Here is a 25340-nt window from a genome sequence, read left to right on the forward strand (position 1 = left end):
TTATGGTCGATTTTGTGCAAGCTGATGCATTTTTGTTTTTGTTTTGTCACTAATATCAGTTGAAGCCACACCTTGCTATAAATTTCAACTTGTTTGGAGGGGCAACTAGCTTTGAAAGATGGGTTGAAACCAATACTGCACCTAACTGCCCGAAAAATGTATGATACAGTGATAAGTTTTTTATTCAGTTTTTTGTTTTTAAATTTTGTATGTCACCATTACATTTTTTAGTATCTCTCTTCTTTTAAATGATTTTTCCCCTTCATTTTTTTGTGTTGTTTTTTGATGTAGCGTAAAGACAAGGTTGCTAGATTAATGGGTGAGTTTGCTTCTGGTCTCACTGGTCTAATGAGTAAGCTTGTTCAAGGTTTGACTGAAGTTGATGATGATGAAGTTGTGGATACTGCAAAATTTGATAAGACACTACGTTCTCAAATGGTTGCCTCTCGTTCATTGGATGATGGAGGTGCTGGAAACACAACCTCTCCTATTGCGCAATCAACTGATGATCGTCCTGCTAAGATTGTAGGGAAATCACCAATACGCCGTCTGAAGAATGTGCCTTGCTACCAGAGTGCTGATGCTACAGATGTTGGAGGGTATGTGCCTTGCAACCAGATTGCTGATGCTACAGATGTCGGAGAGGATGCCCTTTGCAACCAGAGTGCTGATGCTACAGATGTTGGAGGGGCTATTACTGCTGATCCATTGAATGTTGTTGATTCAGTTTCATCACCTGTAATTGAGCAAACTAATGTTGTAGCCGATGCCCGTGTTGTTGAGCAAACTCGTGTTACCAGGTCTGCTGCAAAAGCAGCCTGTGCTGCCAAAGTGCCATGTCAAACTGATAAGGTACCTGTTGCCAACTTCAGTGACAATATGTCTGACGGCGAGAGTTATCATTCTAGCAATGATAGTGATTATGTTGATGAAGCCCTCACTGATCGCTTTGTTATTCAAAGCAGACGTCATGTGGATGGAGGTGAGCATGCTGATATCGTGTTGTCGGAATGTGCAGCCGTGCCAAGCCAGACATCTCTTTCTGATGTTGCGACAGTTGTTCCCGGTGTTTCTTCTGAACTGGTTTCCAGCAGTGTACCCATGGATATTGATGGTGCTGTTGCGGAACCATCTGATGCTGATGCTGTAGTACGTTTTATGGAAACTTACATCACTGTTCCATCAGTAGATAATAGGATTGTGTTTCAGGGTCTTGAAAATCTTGCAGAAACTGCTGGTATGCATATTGATGGTGTTGTTGATGAGCGATATATAGATAATGGGAAGCAAGTTTTATCTGAAACAAATGAAGCTGATCTTCTTCGTGCCAAAGATGCCAGTGTTGATGGTGCTGTCATTTCTGTTGGTACGAAGTCAGGCGAAGCTCTGAGTTCTAGCCATGAGGTTGCTGTAATGAATGAAGACAATGGGAAAGGATTATCCGATGGTTATGATGCTGTCAGTGAGACAATCAACGACGTTGTGAATGATTTGAAAAGGAGTAACTCTGCTCTCGATGCTTCTGAAGCGAAACGTAGTTGTGTTGTACGCGAGGATCGTTCTGTTAATCCTGTACAGAATGTACCGTCATGTGCTCCTAAGAAGAAGCCCAATGTGAGAGGCAAAAGGTATTTTTGATCGACCCCATTTGAAGTTACTCACCAATGTATTTCATGTGTACTTATCAACATTTCTGTCGTTGCATTTTCTTACATTTTCCCCTGTAAATGTATTCATGTTTTTTCTTTTTTCTCCTTTGTTTTTCGTGTAATTTTACCAATTACTATCTCATGAACTTACCAATGCATTTTTCTGGTAGTTATCAAACGCTGATTGTTTGCATGATATAGTATGTTTTTATACTTCATTGTTTTGGAGTTTTTTTCTAATAATTTTAAGTTTTTGCTTTTTTTACAGGCCAGCTGTTTCTAAAAGTCAGGTTGCTACAAGATCTTCACCACGACGACCTCCTAGAGGTACTTCTTCAGGTGTTGCTAATAATGTTGCAGTTAAATCAAAAGTGTATACTTTGAAAAACCGCCTTGAAGGCTCAACAAAAATTCACGCTGCTGGAACATCTACTGTAGTTGAAACTGGAAGTCAGATTTCAGCAGATGGTGGTTCTGATGAGGTTGTTTTTAAGGATGCTGTTGTCCTTTCCAAGTCTACAAGTGAAACTGTTCCAACAGGAAAAGAATCTGCACATGAGGATCTAGTCGAAGTTAGCTTTGCAACTGGTAGCCAGATTTTAGCAGAGGGTGGTTCTGATGTGGTTGTGCCTTCCAAGTCTACAAGTGAAACTGTTCCAACAGGAAAAGAATCTGCACATGAGGATCCAGTTGAAGTTAGCTTTGCAACTGGTAGCCAGATTTCAGCAGAGGGTGGTTCTGATGTGGTTATCCCTTCTAAGTCTACAATTGAAATTGTCCCAACAGGAAAAGAATCTGCACATGAGGAACCACTTGAAGTTAGCTTTGCTCCTCCAGATTTTGGTACCAGTGTTACAAATCAGATGGCTGATCCTGTTGACGATGTTGACCATCATGCATCTGCTTCTATTGGAACAACTGTTGATGTTGCTCGTGATGCTGAACAAAATGCAACAACTTCTCCACAAGGTATTTGCTCTCTCTTTTTTTCGTTGTATCGCTTTATGTTTTGTATTCATTAGTTTTCATTCTTATTTGTTCGTTTGACGAAGTATGAAACTTTTTTTTTCAGAACAAATTGTTACTGTTGTTAAGAGAGCTAGACTTGTTGCTGCTGATGGCAAACTCAGTCTCACTCCTGGCATCCCTATAGATCTTTCTGCTTATCATGTTTCTGTTGTAAATACATCTGCGTCTCAAAAAAGCGCTTCTCCAGCTGGTAATATGATTTTTTGTGTTGTGCTCTTTTTGATTTCTTTTTTTCATTTGTTTTGTTTGTCACGCTGCTGCTCACAATATCATTGTTTTTGCGCAGAGGCATTAGGAAATGCTGATGGTTATGTTTCTACCATTTCTGCTGATGTTGTTAAAGAATCAGAAACTGCAAATGTGTCATCTATCCCTCCTACTGGTTAGATCACTTTTCTATCTTGTGTTTTTTTTACAGTTTTTACTTTCTTATTCATTTTCTTTGTGTTTTTTTACTCAACCTTTTTTACTTATTACATGTTTCTGTGCATGTCTTGTTCCATCAATTCATCTACGTCCGTTTTGCGTATTATCTCCCACTTGCAATCTATATATGCAGAATGCGTACCATCAGGGGAAGTTAATGCACGTATTCGTAATATGTTTACAAGGAACAAGAGAGGGAGGAAGAAGAAGAACTAATTGTATTTTTACAAAATATGCTTTTTATGGATCATTTGGGTGTGGCGAAGTGATGGTCCTGTTGAGCTTTTACATGTATTAACTCTTATTTTATTTTTATATGGGGGAACAATATCCTGTATGAACGTTATGTAATTTATCCCTGTTTTTATGTAATGGATGATTACCTTTGTTCTGAATAATTTGGCTCTGTGAGTGACTACTTTTTGTGGTGTGAGTGCATATGCTTTTCCTCCTCCCTTTTTTTTGGCTACATGTGCGGCGATGTTTTTTGTCGATGAAGACGGAGGTGCAACTGACCTTCAAGAATATTGTTTTGATGACTTTTTGTAGATGGAGTGCATCCTGTAATCGCCACCGAAATCAGTAAAAATGAAGCTGTTATGTCTTACTGTTATATTTCTTTTTTTTCATATAGAATATGATCTGTTTTGGTTTTTTACACTTTTGTTTTTACTTGTAATTCTTTTTTATTCCTTTTTCTTTTTTGTTTTTTTATTTCTCAGATGATTTGGAGCTTCTTTACATTACTCCAGCTTTACCATTACCTGTTCAGAATTCATCTCTTGCCAGTAGAACTCCAAGGACCAAGTTGCACATGGAAAGGATTGTTCTTCCTTCGAAATTTATGCTTCCTCCATACAACCGAGTTACTAGCACTGATGAGCAAGAATTATTGTATCAGCAAGTTATAAAGCACAACAGCGACTCTGAACACTCTAAAATAAAAAAGTATGTAATTTTTTTCATGTTTGGACTAAATGTTTGTATCAGCAAGTTGCGCAATGATGTTTTTTCAGATAATTCATTGTTTTTTTAGCGACTTAGTTTGTTCATCCATTCTTTTTTTGTCGCAGATCAAGGTTCTTGATGATTGATCCTATGTGGGTTTCTACTGGTGACTTGGCTACTAGTGTTATGCCTTCTGGAGAACTGTCAACGACAGTTGCCGAAATTGGAATTGCTGTTCTTCAGGTTGACTGTCCGAAGAAGAAGATCATCTTCCCATGGATAGTAACTGTTTATTTGCTTGAAAGAAGATTTAATTCAAGAATACTCCAGAAACATTTCAGGATGGATGATAAGTATAAACTTAGCCACCAAAATCTGGTAAAATTTTTTGTGTTGATGTTTTTTCTATTTTGTGTTACTTGTGAACATTATATTTATTCCTTTTAGATCTTTTTCCTAATTCTTATTCCTTTCTTTCATCTTCTTTTTTGTTTTTTTAGTTGTCTTTTGCTGTGCTTCAGAATCTTAGAACAGAAAAGAAGCCCTGTGGTCATTGGTATTCACTGTTCTTGAATTTTGAGAAAAAAGGTTTGAAGTTCTTGATTCTGCACGTGGTCCTGATGACGAATCACTCATTACTCATTCTAGCGATCTAGTTGATGCTATCAAGTGCATGTATCGGATAAATTACTCCAGTTCATCAAAACAGATTGATGACTATGAGTTGGTTTTCATTGAAGCTCCTAAGCAAAATAACAAGTATGTTTTTCTTTATCTACTTTATGCTTGTTCACTTATCAATACAAATTATAGGTTTTTTAAATAGCATGTTTGTGTTATTTTTTTTTGTTTAGTCTACAACTCTGTTGGACATTTTATTTTTGTATATGATAGCTCACAAATCTTTTTTTGTATCTTTTTTTTGAAGCATTGATTGTGGTTATTTTATGCTTAAGTTCCTTGAACTTTGGAATGGCCGAGTTGTTCCTGCTATCACTTATGATCAGATACCATAACTCAGGAAGGTTCTAACATGGAATTGGTTAAACCATCCTCTCAACAAGTTGCAGAACTAGAGGTACCTGTTGGAAAGCAACCCTCTGTGAGGTATGAACTACCAGATGCAACTCAAATAAACTACCACTTACAGCATAAATAAGCTACTTCTTTTATTGCAGTCAAATTAATCAGCATTTTTTTATATTTGGCTTGGTAATTTTGAACATTAACCGTTGGTAAATATGTGATCTAGTGTTTGGTGGTGGGCAGGTTGGTATTTTTTTGCGAGCTAACATGTAATTTGTCTATTTTAATTTTTTTGTAACTTAATTTAGTGTTTTTTCGCGGTTCATAACTCATCACAGTCGTTGTTTCGTGAAATTATGATTAGGCTGGTAAACAATGTGCTCATAGTTTGATAAACACTTGGGAGAGCGGTTGATAACTTTCAAGAATTCGACCTGGTCAGGGGTGTTTTTTTGTGAGGGTGTTGATAAGTTCATGTTTTTTTACAGCTTTTGGTAGGCGACTGGGTTGATAAATTCACGTTGTTACATTTGATAAAATAACTGGTAGGGGGTTGATACATAACTGGTCAGGGCGTTGATAAGTACATTTTTTTGACAGACGACTGGGTTGATAATTATCAAGGATTTGTTTTCATAATTTATGAAACGGAAAAATAATTCTCCAAAATGTTTCTTACAAGTTCATACGACATACACAGCATGACCATTACACAAATGACTGTACTCCTTTTTTCATTGCATATTTCCACCCCGCTTTTCCATCATCCTTTTTTTGCTTTGTCATGGGTTCCCTTCTTTTTTTGGAATTTCATCCTGCTACCTTCATGCCAACCTGTGTATTTTTTGCACATGGAATAAATTTAGTAAATGGTAATAACTTGTTTAATAGTTTCTTGTACGTGTGTGTATATTTTTTGTAAGTTAGTACAGTACCTTGTCTCTGTCTGGGCATTTTGGTCTTTTGTGTCCAGGCAACCTGCAAAGTCCACACAATCTTGGTGCAGCCTTTTTCTTTAGTTTTGCAGCAGATTTCTCATGGAAATTCATAGGTCTGTCACCTAGGTTGAACCCTGGATTTCCTGACTGTGGTGGATCCTTGTAAGGGTGATGCTCATCTTCATTTGTCTCTTCGTCACTTGAATTTTTCTCTTCAGGGTGTATCTGTTCACTGTTGTGTCCATGATTGTTGTCTTCTCTTTCTTCATGACGCACATTGTCAGTATCTTGTTGAACTGGGTCATCAACTTTTTTCCTCTTACGTGTGACCTTTTCTTTCGTCTGGAGACGTTCAATTGCATCTTTGCATATAGCTTTCTTCAGTTCAGCAACTCCTTCAGCAAACAAGTCGTATGATCTATCATCCGTGCAGACAGTAGATAGTATGTGTGATATTTTGCTCATTTCAATTGCGTGTCTAACAACCAAGTGTGTGTTCTGTGATGCTGTATTGCTTCTTCTCTCCGTCAATCGTGCTACCTCTATCCCAGCTGCAGTAGTCCATCTAGGGTTGATGAAACTGACAGGAAGCTCAGTCAAACCAATATGTGTAACTACCCTCATGACATGGCAGCATTGTATTCCATCACGAGCCATCTTTGAGCACGAGCATTTGTACACATCCTCATTAGGGGAAACACTAACCATATATGTTGATCTTGGGAACTCTGCAGTCCTATAGTTAGTCACCCTAATCACTCTGTATAGTCTCTTCTCTTCCACAACTTCAACATTGTAAGCAGTACACTTCCTTAGCTCTTCACCAAACTTGCCGTATATTGGGTCTGTGTAGATTTTCATAGCTTCTCTTTCAATTGGGTTGAATCCCCAGTTTACAGACTCCTTGAACTCACTTTTCTCTCTTAGGCGATCTAGGTCGGACTGTTTCTTTTCTTGTATTATGATATATTCCTTGAAGAATGTTGCAATCGAATCTTTCCTTTTTACGTAGTGTTTGAACAAGGAGTTTGTGCTCTCACTTCTTCCTGTCGATGAAGTGAATGGGAAGAAGTTCTCTTTGAAGTATGCTGGGACCCACTGATCTCTGATGTCATATATTCTGTCCAGGTGTGGCTCTCCCAATGCATTATGACTATCTAGTAGAGCATGCCAGTCATTTTCAAATTCTTCTGGAGTAAATGAGTTCCTTATAACTGCCCTTAGCTCTTCCTTTAGAGTCCCTCTTACTGCGAAGAATAGGGACAACTTGTCATCCAGGTTCTTGCTGATGTGGAAGTTGCAGAAACGGTGGACTGTGTAAGGTAATGCTTCAGATATTGCAATCCGCATTGCAACGTCTTGGTCTGTTATTATAGTTTCTGGGTGCTTGTTGTCCATGGCAGACAGGAATTCCTCGAACAGCCACTTGAATGTGTCTGCTCTCTCATCCTCCAGCAATCCTACTCCAAACACGACTGTCTTGCCATAGTTATCAACCCCTATTATTGGAGCAAATGGCATCCCATACTGGTTGGTTGAAAATGTTGTATCAAATGATACAAATTGACCAAACTTTGAGTAGTTTGCCCTCCCAATTTGGTCTGTCCAAAATAAGCTTCTCACTCTATTCTCGCTGTCAACATCTATCGAATGTCTGAATCCAGGCATTTTTTCACGTGCTTCCTTGAATAGTACCAGTAACTCTTCAATGTCCCTGTTCTTGATTTTCTTTCTTTCTTTTGCTAGCTCGTTTTCTAGGTTTTTTGTATCAAATGGAACAGCCCTGAAGCTCCCCCTTGTTTTCCTGAATATTTTCATTATGTTCCTTGGTGGAACTCTTGTCTCTTGTAGGATGTGGATTAGAGTCTTGTCTGAGGCAGACATTGACCTGTGACACTTCATGAACCTTACTATCCACTCTGACGGAGCTAGATTGTGGTTATGTTCTAGTCTTATGTTACTTATTGACCACTTTCCTCTGTATTCCTTCACAAACATTCTGATTTTGCATTTTGTCTGCACAATCCTGGAAGTTCGTCTCTGTCTGAGTGCACTGTCAACGTATGTATCGTCACGACACCTGTTGCATGCGAATGTCTGTCTTGTTATTTCATTGGTTTTTCTAGACTCATAGGAGGTGTCCTTTTTTATTGCAAATCCAACCCTTCTTGCGTACACTGCAAAAAAGAAGAATGCATCCTCTTTTGAATCGAATTCCATCCCAACTGTGGGAGTAGATGCCTCTGATATTTCTTGCATTGTTGGATACTTCTTGTTTGCAAACATTCTGTCCATTTCAAGCTCTTCAGCAGTCGGTTCCTCTGGATTCAGCACTGACTCAAGAATTTCTTCATATTTATCATCTTTTCTGTTCCCATGCTCATTACCATTTGAATAATCAGCATTGTCAGCTGGGCAGGCATTCTCACCAGCAAATGATGCATCATCTGCATGCATTTCTGGGATGTTGCTATCAGCATATCCTTCGTTGTCTTCGTTATCGAATTTGAGCACCTGGTTTCACATAGATGCATCATGGTTTTTTGGGGTATCAGCTATAGTGTTTTGTTAATGTCTCCCGAAGAAACTCAATGTTTTACTTTATTTTTGTTGTAAATTATGTTACATGAAGCATTTTTCGACATGTTACCTCATTTAAATCGAAGTCCATGCATTTTTGTTTGTTCGCCCTTGTGATGTTTGATGACATATGTCCTTCCGCTTCGGAGTTTTGCTTGTGCATGTAAAAACTTTCTTCAACTGCTTGTAGCTCTGCCAAGCTTTCGAGCTCAGCCTTCTCTTTCCTTCTCTGAAGAAATGCCTGCAATGTGTAGCAAAGACTTTTATTAGTTTTTTTTTGAGGATATGAACAAATCCCATCTCCATAGTCTGTAGAGGTTCATTACCTGTGCAAATTTATCTACCATCCTCCGGCACTGTATTGGTGTCTTCCCTGTCATAGATCCAAATATACTTTCTGCAGCAGTTGTTCCATCCTCTTGTTGTGTTTTTCCTGACTCATTTGGTTTTGTTGTATCCATCTGCAACAGAAATTATTGTTAGATCAGAGTTATTCTTTCTGTTTTACATTTTTTTCCATAGTCACATGTTTATGTATATGAGGTTTAATCAATGTTTTTTTTCATATCTGCCTTTTTCAGATAATGGAGGATTTAACTTTTTTGTGTGCAAGTCAATAGGAGTCTGTGGAGCTATGGACAAAGAATTATGGACAGATGATACACAGTGTCACCATTTTTTTCTTCGTGTCCTGTGTAATTTTTTTTTGTATTTCTTTGTTTGAGCTGTGTAAAGCGATCAATGTTCTGTAAGTTTCTTTTTCTGTGATGTACATAGTATTTTTTTCCCATGTAATATTTCTACTATGCTGAACCTTTTTATATTTTTCTATTATGGTAAATGAAGGTAATGAACAGATGATTTTCTAGTTTTTCTAGACGAAAAATGCATGTGCTAGTTGAGTTAAGGACTAACCTTTCCTTTTTATACCATATGCTGGTGGGTGAATTTCCTCTCTCAGATCAAGGACTCATCCCGTAAACCACTTGGATGATTTTGTCTATAACCTGAGCACCCTAAATCTCTCTCAAATTTGTATTTTCGACCGTGGGGTGTAGAAGTTCTTCGTGGCTGTGTTAAAGAAAAGGATGATTCTTAGATTTCGTCCGTCTCGTGCACTTGCTCCATTGTTTTTGATGTGCACCAGGCGGAAGCTTTTTTGTTTTTGGTTGAGGAGAGAGATGGTGGTGATGGTTGGTGGCGGAGGAGATGGATCTGATCGGCCCCGATCAGATCCTGGGGAAGAAGGAGTTTTATCTCCTTATTTTTTTCGGTTTTTACTGATCAGGTTTTGATTTTTATGTATGTGACCCTGTTTCTTATATTCCCCTATTTTTCATTTCTATCCTTGTGTGTGTACATGTCCACCTGTTCCGTGGTTATTGTTTATACTTATCTTTTTTGAGGGGTTTTATGTCAATAAGTAGATCCTACCTAACCCGACGGCTTCGTCTTGTCTGGAGTTGGAGCTGTCCCATTCCCCTTTTTATTCTCTTTCCTCTCCCGACCCTTCTCGATCAATCTCGTATTTTTCCTCCAAGAAGGCGGTAGGCGGGTACGGAGGAGAAACCATGGGCAGATCCATCTAGGTCGCGTTTTTCAGATCTGTTTTTTTTGTCCTGCCCTATGTTTTCCTTTTTAATTTCTTCATACCTATACTTTTCTTCCAGCTTGTACGATCGCAGGTTTTCGTACCTCTTTTTGTTTTGGCTTTTTTTTTCTTTGCAGGATGCAATGATTTTCCCCCCGCTTTTTTGATGATGATTCGTCTATACTCCCCTGTCTTTTTTCTCCTGGATGATTTTTTTGTTTTCCTCGAGGATTTGTTTGGTTTTCTGTCCATATTGCTCTTCTTCTCTCAGCAGTTCCTTTTATTCGAATGACTGAAATATCTATTGTGTTAATCAAGGTACATCAACTTTTTTTTGCAGGGTATGGATAATAATCTTTCAAACTAGCAATCCTTTTTCATATATTTTTCTTCGCTCTGCAAGCCATGGATGGGAATGATGCAGCAAAGGTATAACATGATTGTTGTGTAGTCTCTTTTTTTTGTGTTTATCTGTTTTGTGTTTGTCCCAAATTATATATGTTTTTCTAGGTTGATCATTTTTTAAATTTTTGTGTGCCTAGTTCCTGGGTTCGTATGGAAGCTTACTTTTGATAGGAATTTGCTCACTACTCATTGGGTATATGTTTTCATGTCTGAATTTTCGTTTGTTCCTGTTCCCTTTCCAAGAAAATAATTCACATTTCATTGAATACCTTATTTTTCATATTACATCGTTGATAGGTCTGTCAACCTCTTTTTATATATTTTTTTAGAATACATAGTTGATGTTCATCAACCTGTAATGACTATTCGATGGTATGTGTACAAGGTAGCGTGAATGCCGTCATTTGATTGACTGTTGTGTTCATTATACGGCGTTTTATCTGTGTGTAGAAGGTGTCGACATGAAGTGTACTGTATCTTGTCTCACTGGGGGTAGTACTGGTTTGTATTGAAGAATATATTTCAGGGATTGTTCACTATTCACTGGGTATATGCTTTTCATTTATTAATTTTGTTTGTTCTTGTTCCTCTTTTATAGGAAAAGAAAGCACACGTCATCGAATACTACATGTTCAGATTACATCGTTAATAGTTGTTTTGACCTACTTTTTTGTATGTTAAGACCACATACTTGTTGTTCATCAACATGTACCTACTATTCGATTATTTATTTTTAATCATGTAATTTGCAATTATCAGGGCTTTAGGACCAAGCTGTCGCTTCCTAAGTTTCTTGGAGTGACTAGACGGTTGACAGCTACTCAGAAGAAGCTTGTTGCTGATATTGGTCTTGAGCAACTGCTCTATGTGACCTGTGATTACCTTCCTAGGAGTCTCATCGCTTACCTGGTAGCTAACTTTGATTCGCAGACTAGGTCGTTGTCTCTAGCTAATGGCCCTCCTGTCAAATTCAGTGCCTATTGTATCAACAAAGTTCTCGGTACACCCATCGGAGGTTTGCTGATTGGTAGAAAAGTGGATCCTCATTTAAGGACAGCTATTGGTGATTTGACCAACTGCAAAGGCCATTACCCTACCATTTCTGAGCTGGATAAAATTTTGACACGGGAATTGGATGGAGACACTTTCAAAATTGTCTTCACTTTATATGCCATGACCGCTTTTCTCTGTCCTTCTAGACATGACGCTGTCAGTCCTGATTACTTACACATCGTGGAGAATCCTTCTGTGATATCTTCGTTCGACTTCTCCAGTGCAGTACTCCAAAAGCTCGTTTCTTCCATCGAAGCTTATAATGGAGGTACAACTTCGGTGTTAGGAGGGAACCTGTTTTCCTTAATGGTACGTAATGTTCATACCAGGGTAGAATTCTCCAAAAGGGGTAAAAAGTCTGTATTAACATCTTTTTTTGCTTTAGTTTGTCATAGGCTGTGTACTTTGAGTTTCTTGACACTGAGGTGATTCTGTCACATTTGAAGTGCAATGTTCCTCGAATATCAATATGGTCTTCTTAATTGGTTTCAGAAATCGAGATGCTAGATTGTGTTTGCAAAGACAAAGGAATATTCGGTAGCTTGCCAGTATGTTTTCCTTTCTCCAGACTTAGTTTATTTCATACCAATTTCATTTTTCTCACACAGTCATCCTTCAAACATTTTTGTTTTTCTTCTCTTATTGATTCAGACGAAAGATGTTGCAAGGACCCCTTTTGGAATTTTAATTAATGAAGGGCAAACCATTGAGCCTAATTCATATGAAGACCTTCTTCAATTTGTCTTGTCAACAACACCTTTGGAGTCGCATGAAGAGGTATGTATGTTTTTAAGATAATTATAATTCTGTGATAGCACCAATTGCTTTTTGAAGAATTCTACCCTGGTCGGGGGGGGGGGCTTTTTTTTGGGGGGATGGTGTTTTTTTGGGAGGGTGTTGACATGTTCACGTTTTTTTACAGTCTTGGTACGCGACTGGGTTGATAAATTAACGGTTTTACATTTGATAAATAACCTTTCGTGGGATTGATACATAACTGGTCAGGGGGTTGATAAATACACTTTTTACACAGGCAGGCGACAGGGTTGATAAATTGACGTTATTACATTTTTTGATAAATAACTTATATTGCGTTTGATACATAAGTGGGCAGGTGGTTGTTAAATACATTTTTTTTGACAGGTAGGCTGCTGGGTTGATAAATCCACCCTTTTACATTTGATAAATAACTGATCGTCGGGTTGATACATAACTGGTCAGGGGGGTTGATAAATTCACCTTTCTACATTTGATAAATAACTGATCGGTGGGTTGATACATAACTGGTCAAGGGGTTGATAAATACACTTTTTCTTTGACAGATGATTGGATTGATAAATTTATCAAGGTTTTCGTTTGATTAATTATGAAAACGGCAAAATTTATTCTCCAATATGTTTTCCTACAAGTTCATACGACATACACATGTGATCATTAGACATCTGACTGTACTTCTTTTTTTTTCATTGTTTTGACTGTGCCTTTTGTCTTCATTTTTTTAGTCAAGCATCTCTCTTTTATTAATCTGTCTTTTTTTATTTTGTTTTGTTCATAAAGGTTAAGGCACAAGTCCCTTTGTTCATAAGCAAAATGCAGAAAGACATAGTGGACTCCATACAACCAGTAATTGTCAAGAATGTCATGAGTTTTCTTAGGATGACTTCAGTTAGTTCATCCATGTTGAATACTGATGAGAGGCGTAAATGTCAGAGTGGATCTGTGTTTTTCAAAGTACCTTCACATGGTTCTAGTGTTTGCCAAAGTCCATTAGTTCAGTCGAACACTATGTGTATTCCTGGGCAAGCAGCATCATTAAAATTTTCTGATCCTCTGACTATGTCTGATGTGGACTGTGAAATAGAACATGTCTGCAATGATGGGTGCTTGTTACCAGTTCCTGACGATGATACGCTTGAGAGATTGAATAAAGAAGCCATGAAGGATGGTCAGCTTCCTGATATCGGCTCCATTGTTTCTGCTATGCAAACTCTTTGTAGCCCAATCAGTCTAGGTGAACTCACCTGTAACTTTGAGTTGTTGGAGCAGATGAACCCACCCAAGCCAGACTTCACTCAGTTTTACGATTCTGCATCACCAGGAGTTGACATGCTTCAGTATGTTAAATATCAAGCTGCAGAAGAGAGGAAACTTATGGATGCAAGGGAAATGCAGTCACAGTTGTTGTTTGAAAAAGTTGACTTCTCTGTTGATTTGGACAGTGTCACCAGTTTCAGGAGACCCAATGGCGCAGGGTACCCTTGCAATGAAATATTATCCCCCAACAAAAGAAATGCAATGATTTCAAGCAATGATTTTGCTTCTGAATCTGCTTGCTTGATAAAGAGGCCAAGGATGTTTGGAATTAACGAAGAAGCTGCAGTTCAGAGCATTGATCCTGGTGGTATAGATAATACAAAGGAGACTTGTTTTAATGATGGAGAAACATCCTTTATATCTCCCAGCAACTGTACCAAATCGCACACACATGTTCAAGCTCGTGAGACCTCGTATTCATGGGATGAAAGTGAATTTGATAGGGAGTTATTAAGAACAACTCTTCAAGCAGAGGCTGAGCACGAATCGAAGCTACGTTCGACGCAGTTTCCAAGTTATGAAAATCAAGCATTCAATGTTACAGAGATCAGCCCAAACAAGGTCATATCAGTATTCACTTCTACACTGGTCGAACAAGACGTTTTCAAGGACATTGTGCACAGAGTCCCCAAAACTGCAAAAGCAAAGACGTAAGTTGATCTCACATTTGATCTTTTGTTTTTTCATTTTTATCGACAGTACTTGTTTTTTATACTGTCCATCTTTTTTCTGTGTTTGAGTTCACTGTGTTATTCTATTTTTGTGTTTCGTTGGTTCTTTTTTGCCAGTGTCAATATTGTGCGGATGGGTGGTACTTGGGCCGAGCACCGTGTTTTTGCTCTTAGCATGCAAGTGTATGGTAATGTGAACAAATACGTTATCAACATGTTAGGGAAATCTGTCATTGTTGAGGATACTGAGAAGCATTCACTGAAACTTTTACCTGAAGGCCATTGGAAACGATATTTCATCCCTTTTGATGAATCTGTAAGCTTCTTTTCTTTTTCATCTTTTATATATATATATATATATATATATATATATATATATATATGCTTCTGATACATATAGGATGGACTTTGTTTTGATAAACTTGTATTAATGTTTTCATTATCAATATGTAGGCTCTGTTTGCAAAACCTTATGAGAACCCTGGAACCCTGTCTAGAGCCATATCACATGAAATGATTGGTTTTAAGATCGATTCAATGGATCTGGTATGTTTTTGTAAACTTTTATATATGTTTGAAATGATTGTTTTATAAGCCTCTTTTTATTTTGCCTTATTCTTTTCAGCAGCTTTGAAACTTTATCTATCAGATGTTGTATTTTTTCTCACACTTATTAGTCTCCTTTTTTTTGTTATGCTTTTTTTTTATCGTAGGTGCATATTCCGTTGATGACATCTGGGTTCTACTACCTTATTCTTATCAACTTTAGGTTAAAGTTGTTTGAAGTGTTATACCCTAACACAAAATTCAATCTTGTGTCTGATCATGTCGAGGTTGCAATTAAGAATTTTAAAATGGCATTCAATATATCTTACAAGCACTCATTGATCAAAGTTGATGGCATGCAAACAATTTACAGGAGTGTATGTTCTTCGGACAAAGAGTATGTCACAAGTTTCCTATGTTGTTTTGTTTCTTCTGTTATGTATATAAGCAATCATGCACCCTGCAGTTTTTTGTTTGCTTTGTATTTTTGATTAAAAGTTATCAGGGGTATTGTTATGTAGTTACCATTGGTTGTGATAATAAGTTACCAGGGCATTCATTATGTAGTTACCATTGGTTGTGATAATAAGTTACCAGGTCATTCATTATATAGTTATCAAGGGGTGGGGGAGGGAGTGGGGGTGGGACAAGTTATGATTCTGTACAGCTTTTTCCTTTTTATAGGTTTTGCTTTTCTGAGTGTTCTCAAATTATGTTGTTTTTAAGGTGTCAGGCCATTTGATTGTGTCGTTACGAGGTTTTTGTGTGTTTCTTTTCTTATACATCCTAATGCCATACAAGTTCTACTATAATTTTTATCCTTTCTTTTTATGTATTTTTCAGTTGTGACAGTGGTGTGTTCGTCATGGAATTAATAAGAAATCAGAAGGGAGGAAACAAACTCTGTTTTGAACCAGTATGTTTTCTCCTTTTTTGTTAATTACTTATCATATGTGTTTTCATTTCCTTTTCGTTTTTTTGTTTACCGATGAATGAAATATATTTTTTAAAATGTTTTATTTAATATATGTCTTCTTTTTTGTTTTTTTAGAACCATGCAAAACCACTGCGCGAAAGTCTTACTTACTATATGGTTGCTCATCCTTTCAATGAGAAGATGCCACCGGAAACAAAAGAAATCCTTAGCAAGCATGTACGTTTTTTCACATTTGATTTTTTCTTTTTTCCTGAATATGTTAATCTTTTCTTGATCAATCTATTGATCAGTATTCTTTTTCTTTTTTTTGGCATGAATTTCATGAGACAGGGAATTCCATTTGACCACAAGGTTTGTATTTCTTAAATCTATTTTTATATGGCTTTTTTCCCATATCATTTTTTGTGGTTTGTTTTGCACACAATTGACTGTACTTTTTTTTTCAGACAGCAGGTTACTATCCCTGGATGCATGAGCAAAACAAGCTTGTTAATGGTGAATATCACATAGTCTTTTTAGTCAGATCTTCATTTTTCTTTCTGTTCTTCATTTTTTGCAATGAAATTTTATTATATTTCCATGATATGAGTTGCCTGTCTTCTTTGTTGAATGCAGATGATACTGATTCCATCGAAGAAATGCTTATTTTCTGATCTTTTTTGGTGATATGAGTGTCCCATTTGCTGTGAAAAAGAGATGAGATGCGACCCATAAGATGTAGTGTAGACAATCTCTTTTTTTATCAATCCTTTTGTGTTTCTTCTTCTTTTTCACATATCTATTAATCTGATTTTTTGTTGTGCAAAACAAGCTAATTGAGACTGTAGCAACTGTTATTATTTTTTGTCAGTTGGATTTATAATGTCGACATATCCATCCGGTTGGAATGTGAGTGAGAACATTGTGTTTATCAAATAATAATCGCAACTTATTTCTCTTACCTCATTCGCCTGAGGTAGAACTTGATTAAGTCATACAGTATCAGCATCCTAAACCCGTAATCATGCAGCCAGCGGAACTTAATTTCAATCTGGTTTAAACGGTGCCAGCATTCTTAAGTTACATCGTGTAGCACGAACCCTGGATGGCTGCCGATGCACCAAACCATGAGTTATCATCTGGGGAACTGGCTTTGATAGCACTTTACTTATGCATAGTTTCGCTCCCTTGTAGTGATTTCTTCCTCTCCTTTTTTTTAGCACAGCTCAAAGGTGCCCATTAGATGCTTTCTGTTCACTGTGAATTTTTTAATGCTACAGTTGGTGGAAGGTGAGACGGCTAGGTCTCAATAAATAGAGACCCCTTATCACTTTTCCATCGCTTCTCTCTCTCGGCTATTCCATTTCTCCCTCTTTCTAGGTCTACATCCACATCGAGCCATTTTTCTAAGGGAACAAGGGTACCTCAATGTTCATCAACAGGTACCTCAATGTTTTTCAATATTCATCAACATGTACCTCAATGTTTTTTACCAACACCTTTTCGTACTTATCAACCCACGTATTCACTATTCATCAGCAGGGAACTCAATGTTTTACCATTGGGTTTTCCTAATTATCGACCCACCCATTCACTATTCATCAACATGTAACTCAATGTTTTTACCAACACCTTTTCCATTCTTTTGAACCTACCCATTTCATTATTTCGTTAACAAATAACTCAATGTTTTACCAGCACCTTCTCCTACTTATCAACCCACCCATTTAATATTCATCAACATGTAACTCAATGTTTTTACCAAACCTTTTCCTACTTTTCAACCCACCCATTCACTATTTTGTCAATTAGTAACTCAATGTTTTTACAAACACCTTTTCCTACTTAACAGCCCAGCCATCCACTATTCATCAACAGGTAACTCAATGTTTTTACCAAACCTTTTCCTACTTATCAATCCACCCATTCACTATTCGTCAACTGGTAACTCAATGTTTTACAAACACCTTTTCCTACTTATCAGTCCACCCATCCACTATTCATCAACAGGTAACTCAATATTTTACCAACACCTTTTCCTACATACCAACCCACCCTGTTTTACCAAGACCTTTTCATACTTATCAGCCCACCCATCCACTATTCATCAACAGGTAACTTAATGTTTTACCAACACCTTTTCCTACATACCAACCCACCCATCCACTATTCATCAACAGGTAACTCAATGTTTTACAAACACCTTTTCCTACTTATCAACCCACTCATTCAATATTAATCAAGAGGTACCTCAATGTTTTATCAACAGCTTTTCCTACTTATCAACCCACCCATTCACTATTCAGCAGCAGGTACCTTTATGTTTTACCAATACCTTTTCCTACTTATCAACCCACCCATTCAATATTAATCAAGAGGTACCTCAATTTTTTACCAACAGCTTTTCCTACTTATCAACCCACCCATTCACTATTCATCAGCAGGTACCTTTATGTTTTACCAACACCTTTTCCTACTTATCAACCCACCCATTCACTATTTGTCAATTAGTAACTCAATATTTTACAAACACCTTTTCCTACTTATCAGCCCACCCATCCACTATTCATCAACAGGTAACTCAATGTTTTACAAACACCTATTCATACTTGTCAACCCACTCATTCAATATTAATCAAGAGGTACCTCAATGTTTTACCAACAGCTTTTCATACTTATCAACCCACCCATTCACTATTCATCAGCAGGTACCTTTATGTTTTACCAATACCTTTTCCTACTCATCAACCCACCCATTCAATATTCATCAACATTTTAACTCAATGTTTTACCAACACCTTTTCCTACTTGTCAACTCATCCATTCAATATTCATCAACAGGTACCTCAATGTTTTACCAACACCTTTTCGTACTTATCAAACCACCTATTCACTATTCATCAGCAGGTAACTCAATGTTTTACCATTGGGTTTTCCTAATTATCGACTAACCCTTTCACTATTCATCAACATGTAACTCAATGTTTTACCAACACCTTTTCCATTCTTTTCAACCTACCCATTCATTATTCGTTAACAAATAACTCAATGTTTTATCAGCACCTTTTCCTACATATCAACCCACCCACTCACTATTCATCAACATGTATCTCAATGTTTTACCAACACCTTTTCCTACTTATCAACCCGTCCATTTTCACTATTTTTCATCGACATGTAACTTAATGTTTTACCAACACCTTTTCCTACTTATCAACCCATCCTTTTTCACTATTCATCAACAGGTAACTCAATGTTTTACCAACACCTTTTCCTATTTATCAACCCACCCATTCACTATTCGTCAATTGGTAACTCAATGTTTTACAAACACATTTTCCTACTTATCAACCCACCCATTCACTATTCATCAACAGGTAACTCAATGTTTTACCAACACCTTTTCCTACTTATCAACCTTGGCCCATCGTGGCCCAGTAATTAAACTCCTTTTTAATCGTGTCTTATTTTCTTTTTGGGCCGTCTCTTGAGGTCCAGTCCAATAAAAAACTCTATAAGTATTCCTGTTCTGGAACCGACGGAGCCCCCACACCTCCAGTTTCGCATTTACAGTTCTCCTCGCTCGAGAAGTGGGAGGGGCGGTTGAGAGCTAGCGGATAGAACGCTGGTGTAGGTTCAATCTCAAATCTTCCCCCATCAACTCTTTTTTCGATCTATACTTCTTCCTACTCTCCTGTCTAGTTGCATTTTGTAGCATTTCTCAAGTTTTTAGGGTTTTTTTCTCGGTGGAGATACTAATCTAAGCGTCTTTGGTGTTCGTTTTGTTGAATCAGAGTTGCCACTCTATCATTTTTTTATGTCTTTGTTCGAATCTCATCTGAATCGAATATCTTCTTCTAATCTATTTATACTCTGAATCATCTATCTGATGTCGTATAGATTGTTCCACAGGTGAACAGTAAGTGCGAACGAAAGGGGGTTTTCTCTCTGGAGGTTGTTTGTGTTCATCCTTTTTTTGGTGGAGATCTGGTTTTTTGTTCCTCGGTGGTGAGCACTTCTCTTTCTCTTTTTATGTATTTGTATGACCTTTTATCTAGATTTTTAACTATCTTATGTGTGTGAAATCTATGGGACTTAAATCCAGGTTATTTCTCGGTTTGAAAATATCTGGGGCGGCTGTAAATTTCGTTGTCTCTGTTGCATGTTAATTGTAGTTATTAATTGGCACGTTGCACTGCAGATTGTGCATAAGTTCTAGGGTTATGTAGCAGCAGATAGCATAGATTATGGGACTTGTTGTCTAGGGTTTATAAATCTCTGTTTTGGGGGTTGTTTTATCAACTAACTCATTCATTTTTTATCAACAAGTATCTCAATGTTTAACCAACACATACGTTCTAATGTTACCCACCCCCTTTTCTAGCCTAAGTGAATGATGAACACATTTGTACTTCTGCATATGTTTTATAGGATTTTAGGCCAGGAGTGTACTTTTTTGTACGGTTTTTTAGCAGCAGATACCAGACATTTATTGGACTTTTTTTAGGGTTCATAAATCTCTGTTATGGGGATTGTTTTATAAACTCACTCATTCACTTTTCATCAACAAGTATCTCAACGTCTAACCAACACATACGATCTGAAGTTACCCACCTCATTTTCTTTTGTTATCATAGGTTTTTGTAGACTAACTATGAACTTTTTCTGAATTGCATCTCTGGTTTGTCTGCTCGTTCTTTTTTTGGTTTTTTATGTATATGTATGACATTTTCTATATTAACTATCTTTTTTTATGTTCATGCTTTTTTATTACGCATCAACTTTGTAGCACGAATCAAATAAATGTGATCCAATATAATTGTAATATGTCCGTGTAGACAGCTGGTAGTCTGTTAGCATCACAGTAGATATCATAGTAGTTATCAACATTCATATACTGTAGTTATCAAGGAGCTTTTTTATCTAGTGCTCATTGTTTGTCCTTCACTGTCAGTTATCAACATTCATATAATTTGATTAGTGCTTTTGTACATTTTAGGCAAGTGAAATTCAGTATGTCTACTTCTGTGACTGAAGATACGAGGGTTCCAGTGTCTAAGTTCATTCTTAGTAAACTAGGACTTACTGCTGGCCCAGTAACCAACCTGTTTGTTGTCAAGAACCTTTCCTGTTTTGAGCCTGCTGGAGTCTTCAAGTGTCTCCATGTCATATACAAGCTAGTTGGCACAGAGTTTGATTTCGTAGTTAATCAAAGCCGCGAGTGTGAAGTCTTTGTTAGGTGCACGACCCCTGTTGTGTCTGCGAAGCTTCACGATGTGCTTCTTTTAACTTTTAAGTTTGATGAAGCTCGCGTGAAGATTTACAAGGTTAGCTTCCTTGAACCACTTCCGGAAGATGAAGACATTTTCCTCAAGGAACCAGCTAAGACATTTTCAGCCAGCATGGAGAATCGTAGTATTACTCAGCAGAAGCTTCTAGGGTATCCCGTTGGGTACTCTGATGTAAGCCTTGACATGGAGTCCGAGGAGAACATCAGAATGACGGACACCACGATGAAGATTCTTGGTGTTTCTGAGGGTTCCCAAGAGGGTCTAGTTAGAGTGAACCTAAAATATCTGCTTTCACCTAAGTACATTGCCCGTGCATACTCTGTTTTGCAATCCCCAGAGCTTGTCAAGTTTGCTGTTGATTACAACTCCAAGCTTTACATGAAGTTCAAGATCCCGATGATGGCTGAGGTGATGACCAAGAACCACTACTTTGTTGATAGATTCATGATCAAGTTCTATTCAGTCAAGACTGTCAAGAAGTGTTCATTCATGGAAGATATTGGCAGGAAATGTCCATTATACAGTAGGCTCAAGAATGAAGATCACTTTGAAGACCACTTTCAGTCTGCTTGATTTGATAGGGAATGGACTGCTTTTCTAAGTGTTTTAGAAGCACATTATGAAGTCTATGTAATGTGTTTTTTGTATCAAGGCTTAGAGCCCTTTGATGTTGATTGTCTAGTCTATCATTATGTTTGAATTTTTTTCTGTGTCTAGGTGGTTTGATGAACCCTATTTTTTAATGCTGCTTTTCGTCGCGTGTATGGATGCTTTTTTTTGTATTATGTAAGTTTGTGTTTGTGATGTGTGCTGCCATGTTTTATATTCTTCTAACATACAATATATTCTTTTTGTTTTTAACATATCATTTGTTTGTCTGTTTTTTCCAGGGTATGTCGTACATCGCTAAGATGAGGAGGCCATCAGTTACTCGTCATGTTATGAGTACTCTTGGAGAGTATCCTGGAAAATTGCATGATCTTTACCTTTTCCGTGTGATGGATTTTCGGCTTGATGGTATATTCATTTGTCTTGCACTAGCAAAGAAGCTGTTGACTAGGGAATTTCAGTACACAGTTAACCAGGGCAACAAAGCCAAAGTTTTCATCAGGCCCAGTGGCACAGATGATAAAGCTACTCTTCTAGCTGCTTCTGAATTTAAGTACATGATGAATCACTGTCATATCAAGATCATCAAGATAGAAGAGCTTCACTACAAACCAGTTTCCAAGGATTACTCTCTGAACAAACCACTGTCGATATTCCCTTCTTCGTATGATCATCTCCCAGTTGAAAGGATGACTCAGTTATCTTATCCTGTTGGTTTCTCTAACCAAGGTGATAACATTGATGGTTTTTGCAACACAAGAATGTCAGCAACGACCATGAGTCTACTGGGTATATCTGAAGGAGTGCAATCTGGTCTTCTCAATGTCATCGTCAAGTACTTCGTTCGACCTTCAACCATTGGACTTGCACTTGAAGTCATCCCTTCAGACTTTGAATTCAAGTTTGCCATTGACCAGGATGGAACTTTTTACATGAAGTTCAAGAATCCCGAGCAAGCTGAAGCTGTTTCTAGGAGGCATTACTTCATTGGAGGCAAAATGATCAAGTTTTACTATGTGAAGACTGTTGAACAGTTGGATGAACAAGCTGACAAGGGCAAACTGCCTTTCTCCAAGAAGCATCATACCGATGATTTCTATGAGCTTTTCTAGTCGTTCTATGAATGTGTAGTTATGGTTTCGTGTCGTTAGTTATCTACAATCCTTGTTTTGTTTCAAAAATTTGTCATGCAATAAGTAGGTAGCTAGAAATTTACATGTTTTGTACTCTCCAGTGCTGTCTTTTGCTTTATCTTATCTGCAGTCAGTATGTTGTTTTTGTAATGGACATTTATGATGTAATAAGGTTGTAGCAAGATCTGCTACAACCAGATATCTGTTTTGTCATTTGCTCTGTTTGTATTCAGATCTCTCACTTTCTACTGTATGTCCAAAATACTGTCTAGCTTGCCGTCTATTTTTTTACAAGCAGTTATGAACATATTATCATTGTTCATGACGACGGCATCTAGTCTATATTTTTATTCTTTTTTATTTTTTTACAATGGTTTTCTTCAAATGGTCTTCCCATAATCGGACAAATCAAATGGTTCTATTTTTTCGTAAGGCAGCAGTACTCATACTCTATTTTTGTAATAGTTATCAAGGGTGACAGTTTTTAGTTACCAACGATGCACAAATGTATTTACCGACACTTGGCATTACAGACATTTCTTTTTGTACGTCCTCTTTTTTTATTAGCTTTATAAAATAGAAATGTTGGATATTTTTTTCACTTTACTTCGTTCTGTATCTTTTTTTGGGCCTTCTCTGCACTGCTCTAACAGCCCATTTCTCTGTCTTTCTCATTTCCTTTTGGGTCCTAGGTTTCTTTTTCTCAGACAGTTGCTCGGTGGAGAGGCAGTTGGTGGTAGAGGGAACAGTGTCTTTAAATATCAAACACAGGGGCAAGTATCCAAGGGCAGACGACTCATTTCCAATCTGGTGGACAAGCGATTTGTCTTTAATCTCTGCGCAGTAGTCCACTTCTTTTCATCTTCCGGTGAGTTTCTTTTTAGTTTTGTTTTGTTATCTGAGATCTATTCTTTCTTTTCGTTGTGTTCTTTTACGCATCTCCTTCTTTATCCCTTCTCCCAAATCCATCCAGCAGTCATCCTTTTTCATTTGTTTGTCCATAGCAAAGTTGCTTGGATTTATTCCTTTTCACTTTCATGTATCCTCTCTTTTTCCATCTTTTTTGCATCTGCTGTCTTTTGAAGAACGGGGGGTTTTTTTTTGTATTAGTCAGTTTTTTTAGGATTTGTTTTTTTTTGTGGAGATCTACATTTGGTTCTTGACATTTTTGAAAACTCTCTATGTGTGTTTCCTGGTTTTGCAGTATCAGATCTAATGATTCTACAGTATATTTGGTACTTTTTTTATTCATATATGAACTTCCTGTACTTTTAGCCATGGATCAGGCGCAGTGTGTCATATGCGGGCAAGGTTCATTGCTTTGTGGTGGGCGTTCGAATAGACGACTTCAATCTATCGAGATTGCTGTGAAGGATGGGTTCGAACATGGAGTTGTAAGTTCAACGTGTGGTGTAGTTGTTTTTTGGTATTATATCTGAAGTAAGCAAGTAATGATAATAATATGTAGTGGCTAGCCAATTTTTTTTAGTTATCAATGCTAACCAAGCTGCATTTTCCTGCAATATGTTTCTTGTGTCTACCTGTTGTACATATTGTCGAAGTTACGAAGGTCTTAATTATGTAATTATTGAATACATGCTTTTAAAGTTATCAACCAAGTTTGCATTATTACAAATGCTTTTTCTTTTCATGTCATTGTTTGTTTTGTTTATGCTATGAAAGTTACCAAGGTATTAATTAAGTAATGATGGAATACAACCTTTAGTAGTTGTCAACTAGTAATTTTAAATTTTTAAATATTAGTACACGGTACATATGGTTTTTTATTGTGTTCTTTATGCTTTTTTTTACTATTATTACTTGCAAGTTCAATGTGTATTTTTATTTTTTACAAGATTGTTCCTTGCAAGTTCAAAGAGCCATTGAACACTATGTGCAACGGGAAGAATTGGATGGTTGCCTAGTCTGAAACTAGCACATTCGATTTCTACCTCCATAAAGAAGAAGTAAGGACAACAATATGTGGATCTTACTGGAGATCGTATGCCACAGCTTACAATGTTGAGATCGGCGATTCTATTTGCTTTGAATATGACAATGTAAATGCTACATTTGAGGTTTTTCTGTATCAGCTGGTAGATGGCTTGAAAGTTGTAAAGCCTCGTGTGTCACCCACTGGTATGACCTAAAATCATAGTCTGTTTGCATTTCTTCTTTTTTTCATTTCTTTCTATTTCCTTAACGTACAGTTCTAGCTATTTTTTTATTTTGTTAAATGCTTCCCCTTCTTTGTTTTTCTCATTTTTTGTTGTTTTTGTAGTGCTATATGATGTTCCTCATGAAATTAGGACTGCTCTTCACAATACAATTTTCTATGATGTGAGGAAAATCACTGAGAATGACATGGCCAATATCACTTTTGGAATTCTCAAAGTAGTTCACGCTGCTGTAGCACGTGAGCTTCCTGATGGTGA

This window comes from Lolium perenne, chromosome 7, assembly GCF_019359855.2.
Source record: "Lolium perenne isolate Kyuss_39 chromosome 7, Kyuss_2.0, whole genome shotgun sequence".
NCBI lineage: Eukaryota > Viridiplantae > Streptophyta > Magnoliopsida > Poales > Poaceae > Lolium > Lolium perenne.